Below are 6664 nucleotides of genomic sequence, written 5' to 3' on the forward strand. Positions count from 1 at the left end.
GCATTTTCTATAGCGTGATAAAATCGCTATCAAAACCTTTCCATAGCGTTTATTCAACGCTAAATAAAATGTTATTGAAACATTTTAATAGCATTTTTTCCAATGCTATAAAAACCGATATCAAAATGTTTCAATGCCCGTTTTAATCACATTGTAGAAACGCTATCAAAATGTTTCCATAGCGTTTTTGAAATGCTGCCGTAGTCGATGTTATTAAAAGTCCTCAACTTTTCATAACATTTTTGTGCAACTATTAATATCACTATAGAAAGTTGACATATGATAGCTTTAACTCAATGTTATTAAATCGTTCATTGTATTGAAAAAAGTACTATCAAAAGTTTTCATAGCAATAAAAAAAATACTATAAAAGACATGCTATTGAAAGTACCTTATTTTTATTAGCATTTTTTCATCGTAATGGAGAAAAGCTATAAATTATACCCCGTTTTCAAGCATTAATTTTAATGTTAATGAAAATTCTATAGCATGTTTTGTTATACTAAAAGCAATGTATAATTGATCTTTAATAGCACTTGTTAATAACATTTTTTTTTTTAGATTTTACAATTTGTTTTGCAAATATTATTGTGAAATCAATTATAAACATATATTTATAGAGTTCGCTTGCCCATATAATTGTCTAAACGAAGAAAGATGTAATTCACATTTCATCCAAATTACAATCATAATTATAACCAAAATATTCAAATTTATAGCATACAAAAGAAATAAAACACTATATTCATTAAAAAAAATGGTTTGATATAGTCATCGAAAGTATGTTCCAACGAAGTTCTGACCTAATAGAACAATTTGTAAATTCTTAATCTAAATAAAATGACTACATATATAATCTCAAAATGTTGATACAACAAAAAGAGATGTTTAGATTATAGCGATACCAAGATTCTGCCACACAAAATATGTAGCTCTGACGATGTTTGTTGTTCAATCAATCACCTAATAAAAAATGAAACAAAAATAGCTTTCATAATTCATCACGATCTATCTATAACAATAGATTAGCTAATGAACTAACTAAACACTTAATTACAAAGTAGTAGCCAAATTTTCTTACATAGTTTGACTTTATCCATTGACCATGCAATAGTAGTGCCCACAGAATCGTCAATAACAATAATGTCAGATGTAGGTCTCCATAAAAAGGAATTTGGTACTTTTACCGTATCAAGCCACACGCAAACTGCATTCAGGCTAAGAGGTATGTGATGGAAAAGGATTGATGGATCATTGTTAGATCATCTACCTTTAGCAACGACTTCTCCTGTACCAACTCATTCTAGCATCAAACACTTACGAGGAGTGTTGGTAGTAACACTCTTTTTCACCAATAATATGGTTAGAAAATTTTCAAACAATAATAATTTTGAATACTAAATGAATAGAAAACGTCATAAATGAATTTACTAGTGGGAAATTTAGGATTGAAGTTGGATTATCTGCCGATGCTGATACTCTAACAGGATTATTAGAATTTTGTTCTTTCATATTTTCCTATACAAACAACATATTCAAAGTGTTATATAAAACACAATTTCAGTATATAAAGAGAGTTAGGACAATTTTACCTTGTCCCTTATGAAGGAAACTACTACGCTTTTCAATTCATCTACATCTATTGCTAAGTTGTTACATTTTCTTTCAAGAGATGCAATAGTCTTATCTTTCTGAATTGATGTAGATAACTTTGATCTAGTTAGATCGAATCCTAATCCTCGTACATGGCCATGATCGGGTCCGAAAACTCTGCTAATTGCATCGTCAATTATACTACTTCAACGAGACGTTCCCACATATTTTGTTCGATACGCTCCTAAGAAAAAAAAATGCATGAAATTGTTCAAATGCCAAGAAGCTAGTGAGCTGGGGAGGGGGATGGCTAATAATTAATACGAATTCACAACATTTAGAAACTTCTACTTGAACTAAATCATTACTCAAATGCCAACGAGTCAACAAGAGATCACTTAAACAAAACCAACTCAATAAAATATTGAGCATAAAAAAAATATAATTTAAGAGGGAGGGGGTAGGGGGAGAGGGGAGATGCCTTATGACCAACACAAATTCACAACATTTAGAAACTCCCACTTGAACTAAATTACTACTCGAAATGCCACCAAGCCAACAAGATATCACTCAAACAAAACCAACTCAAAAAAGCATTAAACATAAAAAAAAAAAAAAAAGAAAAAAGAAAAAAAGTTCATTTAAGAGAGAGGGAGGGGGGATGCCATATCACAAACACAAATTCACAATATTAAAAAACTCCTACTTCAACTAAATCACTACTCAAATATCAACAAGCCAACAAGAGATCACTTAAACAAAACCAACTCAATAAAGTACTGAACATAAAAAAGGATTATATAAGAGGGGGGAGAGGGGGATGCCTTATGACTAACACAAATTCACAATATTTAGAAATTCCTACTTGAACTAAATTACTACTCAAAATGCCAACAAGCCAACAAGAGATTACGCATTGAACATTAAAAAAAAAAAAAAAAAAAGTTCATCTAAGACAGAGAGGCGGGGGGTGCCTTATGACGAACACGAATTCACAACATTAAAAAATCATAGATATAACTCAAACATAAAATTCCAAGATTAAAAAAAAACTGCAGATATAACTCAATCTACAACAAATACCAAAAGCCCACAATAGAGATTTATCTGACTTAATATCTTTAAAAAATTAAGAAAAAATACAAAAAAAATAATCTAACCATAGTTTCGACCACTTGGGAGTTAATGGGTTTTCCATCTTTCTTCACATGTACTTTTGTCCAAACATCTACTTAGGTAATTGGAATTGAAGAAGAATAATTTTTCTACATGGAAAAAAATATTTAGTTATATATTATCTCTAGTGCTAATTATAATAATGCTATTAATATTATGTAAATTTTTACCAAATCTTCGGCTAGTCGAGCATAGCCTCTACGACTACATATGTATGGAAGTTGATTTTTTTTTCTTTCATATCCTTAAATTTCTTGTTTTTTGCCTGAAATCATACTCAAACAAAGTATTCAACAAAGGTATAAAGATTACATGTTTTCAAACCTTGAATCAAATAAATAAATTTACTCAATAATTATGCAACATACCTTAAATTTTGCACTTGTTTTATCTTTGATAAAGTCATTCTAATCATGTATTGAAGAAATGTTGTCTGGCATTAGTTTAATTAGCTCATCGTCATTTGAAGTTTTTTCAATTATACTCACTAGGCGAGATTTGCTTGCTCTCTACAGCTCACCTATCTTTTGAAACAAATATTTCTTCTGCCATTCTTCTTCAACATTATATCGTGCCTAAAGAATAAAAGCATTCACGTAGTGATATGTAAGAAAGTTTGAATTATATTTATTATAAAATATATAATTATTTATTACATACTTTGATAGAATTTCACAGTACTTTTTTTTGTCTCGTTGAAATTTTCTTCCAAGTTTCAATAGTCACCGGCACCACTTCTCTGACAAGTGAACTAAAAAATGAGGACAACCCAACCGATGTTTGTCTATTAGGTTGTCCATATTCCTTGTACCTTACATTTAATTTCATTTATGACTCCACCATTATTATTTGCATTTTGGTCTGACCTCTCGTCTTTTTGGTGCCCAATTCCTTTGTATGAACTTCAACAACATTTTCCTCCAATCGATTTTGAACCTCTTTAGTGGGTAATTTATAAGCTGGTGATCAAGTACGAGTAGCAGAGGAATCTAATGGGTTAATTTGTGGCCTTTTAGGCTAGGGATGAACAATGTCATTGACATGTGGGGATGGATTTGGAGTAGTAACAGGTGAAAAATCCCTATTGTTGTGGTCAAATGGGTCAGAAAAAGGAGATGTTTCCCTAACCTCTCTCTCTATACCAGGCTTGACGACATTATCTATATCATCTATAATATTTCTTCTTATGCTCTTTGTTGAATGAGGATCTTCTTCCTCGGCCTCCTCATTCGAGCTACCCATTTGAGTTAAGTCCATACTGAATGACTTTGTAAATCTCTAAGATGTTTTCACCAAGGTGCGATCAGATTGTCGTTGTTCAAATGTTTGTGTTGCAGTACGAGGTCTTCTTCATTTCTCACCAACGGTTGGTCCAATCTTTTGCTTATCTAAATCCTAAGACATAACACATTGAGATGATATTATATATATAATAATTTTCTATCTAAATTAATATTTAAAGACAACTTACATGTACATTTGACTTCATTATATTCTAATGTAGCAAGCTCTTAGATCCAAATGGTTCACAGTGCCCATAACCTGAAAAAAAAAAAAAAAAAAAAAAGAAAGAAAGAACACTAGCTTGCATAGATAGTTAAAGAGAGAATAAAGAGAACATTTATATTTATATATTGAATATACATGTAAAATATTTGTAGAGCATTACAAATTGAAATGGTTCACAATGCATATAACTCGGCAATATATTGTCCATATTTACAAAATAATAATCAATCACTATATTCACAAAAAGACCAACCAATATTATACTAAATATCCTTAGGCGTATGCACTATAAGTATAAATTTACAAAATGTCCACTAACTCTATGTTAAGGTCAATTCACAAAATGTCCACAAGTTATATTAGTGCAAATTCACAAAATGATCGTAAGTTCTAAGTTATCATAATAATATGCCTTCTCAATCGCATCGTGCATTGTTAAGACGTTCAAACTCTTCATGAATATGGTCAAGTGCTATGAAGAATCCTTCACCCATAAAGTTTGTGTCAATATTCTCATCATATTTATCTAATTCATGAAATCCTCTAGGGGATGCTTTCAATAAAATATACCAAGGAGAATTCATTTCCTCTTAAATAAAAAAAACTTGTTTAGCTTGTGATGTAAGAATGTATGGCTCACATTCAAATTGACTTTGGTTTTGATGCAAATGAACAAGTGTAAATCCATCATCAACTTTAACACCATTGTGGATTTTAGCCTAATCACACATAAACAATGGAAGTCGATAGACATAGTAATCTAACAAAATTATTTCGGTTAAGACTCCATAATATGTAACCACATCAATTTTTTGAGATCCATCTTCAGTACTTGATCTACATATTGTACTTGCATCAATTGTAATAACAATCTTTTGAGTGGACCTTTCTACATTTTTTATATGGAATCATTGACCGTTTATAATGTATCCTGAATATGACATTGTAGTTTTGCGAGGTCCATTTGTAAGCCATTTCAATATCTCTGAGTTTTTTTTCGTTACTAGCATCTAATGAAATTTGTTCCATTTAAAAATACTCTAGTGTTAGATGAATTCATGATTGTGATCATTACCATAAGTGAGCAAAACATTACCTTCTCTTTCAACCACAGTGGGAATTGTTCTGAGTGAGTTTTCAATAGGAGATTATCATCATTTGCAAGTCTTTTATTCGATGCATCAATTCTTTCCTATGCATTCTAAAATATTTGATAAATCACTAATTAAAATTCTAATACCTTATTCAAAAGAAAATGAATAGTCTCTAATTGATACACCACTCACTCTATAAATGGTTCCACTACAGCTATGTTAAACAAGCCATATTGATGCGTTATGTTGAGCACGTCATCAGATAATGGAATTTCATCTCCTGTAGATATAGGACGACCTTTGAGTATGACACCATTGTTAAATTCTTCATTCCGATGTTGTTTGGCATCAAGTCTAATTGAATCTTTCAAACAATTCTTATAAAAAAGAATGTGTTCCTCAGGTAAATAACGCTCTGCAATACTCCCTTTTGGACGTGATTGATTCCTAACATACCCTTTTAAAGTCTTTATGTACTTAAGGATAATCTTAGAACAATTATAAGATACTTGGGATATGATATTTAACTAATTGCTAACTATAATATATGATATGATACGCTAAGATATCTTTCAAATGGATACATAGAACGAAATTAAACTGGTCCACATAAACAAACTTCACACCCCAAATGAATGACCAAATGAGTCATGATGTCGAAGAAGGAAGGAGGAAAATACCTCTAAAGAAGGCACAATGTATCAATTATCTCCTTTTTAGTTTTCAACATACTTTCTCGATCAATTACACGTTGACAAATTTTATTAAAGAATGCACACATTCATGTTATTGAATGTCTTGGACCCTTCGGAAGCATTCCTCTAATAACAATCGATAGAAGTTGTTGCATTAACACGTGATAGTCATGAGATTTTAATCCCATTACCTTGAATTCCTCCACTAAAACACAGTTTGAACTGTTTGAACTATAACCATTAGGTAATTTCAACTCATGTAATCTCTTGCAAAATAACTGTTTCTCTTATTTGGACAAAGTGTGTAGGATTGGAGGAAGGTATACTCAACTCCCACGTTCTTCAAGGTGTAATTCGTGTCGTATATTCAAGTCTTGTAGATCTTTTCGATCATTGTATCCATCTTTTGATTTTCCATTAATATCCAACAGTGTGCCTATTATTCTCTCGCATACATTTTTCTCAACATGCATGACATCCAAGTTGTGGTGTAATACAAGTTCCTACATTAGAGTAAAAAACTTGCCATTACATAACATAATGTACATAAAAGCCTAGCCAACTAAAGGACATTAGTGAAAAAGATGTATGTACCTT

The 6664-nt window shown here is 31.1% G+C and overlaps 2 pseudogenes; both read right to left on the minus strand.

The window, feature by feature from the left end:
- Positions 1–4694: 4694 nt before the first annotated feature.
- LOC150033319 (uncharacterized) lies at positions 4695–5288 on the minus strand (annotated as a pseudogene).
- A 272-nt stretch (positions 5289–5560) lies between these two features.
- Positions 5561–6540, minus strand: LOC150033320 (uncharacterized; annotated as a pseudogene).
- Between the last annotated feature and the right edge of the window lie 124 nt (positions 6541–6664).

The sequence above is a fragment of the Benincasa hispida genome, chromosome 10, assembly GCF_027475165.1.
Source record: "Benincasa hispida cultivar pf3 chromosome 10, pf3_genome.v1.1, whole genome shotgun sequence".
Lineage (NCBI taxonomy): Eukaryota > Viridiplantae > Streptophyta > Magnoliopsida > Cucurbitales > Cucurbitaceae > Benincasa > Benincasa hispida.